Genomic DNA, 1318 nt, shown 5'->3' on the forward strand with positions numbered 1-1318 from the left:
ATCTAATGAGACATACTGTACACTGTATACCTCTGTCAATGTCTTATGTACATGCATTATGTATAGTAGTACACGTATACTGGCATTAACCATAATACAATACCATAACTATCGAATACAAGTTACTCCTATTTCATAAAAAACCCACTGACAATATCATGACACAACAAAAAAATGCATTGACTCAAGCAGAAATCAAACATACATCTTCAGGTTTCCAGACTGCCACCCGACTCATCGAGTTTTTAAACCATCAGGGATTGATATTAAAACTTATCCATTTTAACTGGTCAGAATATTGTCAGTTCAAAATGATTTTATCAGCATGTCAATTTCTTTCAACCTCAATGGTAAACAAAACTGATGCTTATTGTTTTTATACATATATTCTGATCGTTGACACATACCTTCATTGGATCATATAATCCACTATTACGACTTCGACGATGAGTACAAGCATTCGGTTCAATATGGTGATGGTGTTCCATCTGCCTTGGTGATACATCACCATCCCTGATTTCTTCAGTTTCACTGCATGTCAATTGTGTCCACAAGTGAGATGCACTATCTCTGCGTTTTGATTCACAACCAACTGGTATATCAAGCAAGTTTAAACCACTACTTTCCAATGCCATTTGTATCAAGTTTGTTCCTTCAATATTGGTTGTTCGTTACCATTTGAATTGCTAAATACAATTGCATCTCATCTGTATCAGCTTGGATGCCACTATCAAGCATGGCATGTTCAATTATGCTGGTGGTTGAAGGAGTTTCGTCTGGCATAATTGAGGAACTTGACTTGCTGGTTTCATAAGAAACAATATGAGAAGATTCATAAGTCTGTGCTGTGGGTTCCAGAACTGAAGCATCGCTGGTTGAAAGGGCACTGCAAAGAGAATTATTTGGCACCTTTGTATCAAGTAAAGGGATAGGTTCACCTGATGAATCCATTCCAGGATGGGTTTCATATTGCCAGGCTGGACCACGAAATAAGCTCAACCATTTATGACCAAAATGGGAAAACATGGTTTCAATCCAACTTGCATAATGTTTTTCGGCATGTACACTCTGGATAGCATTGCTTGCAAAGAATCGGATATTATAATCGATAAGCCCAAAGGGCATCCTATACAATGGCATCCGGGGTTGAACATTCTGGTTGCTTGTAAGGAAACATTTAGACAGTAATAACACTAAATTAAACTTATTTGCTCTTTTCAATGTGTGCATTGCATTCAAACTAATTTCTAGAAAGTATGAGTAAAAGAGTAAAAATAGAATGAGTAAAAGAGTAAAAATAGAATGAGTAAAATTCATT

This window comes from Dendronephthya gigantea, unplaced genomic scaffold (genome assembly GCF_004324835.1).
Source record: "Dendronephthya gigantea isolate DGI-Jeju-01 unplaced genomic scaffold, DenGig_1.0 000069F, whole genome shotgun sequence".
NCBI lineage: Eukaryota > Metazoa > Cnidaria > Anthozoa > Malacalcyonacea > Nephtheidae > Dendronephthya > Dendronephthya gigantea.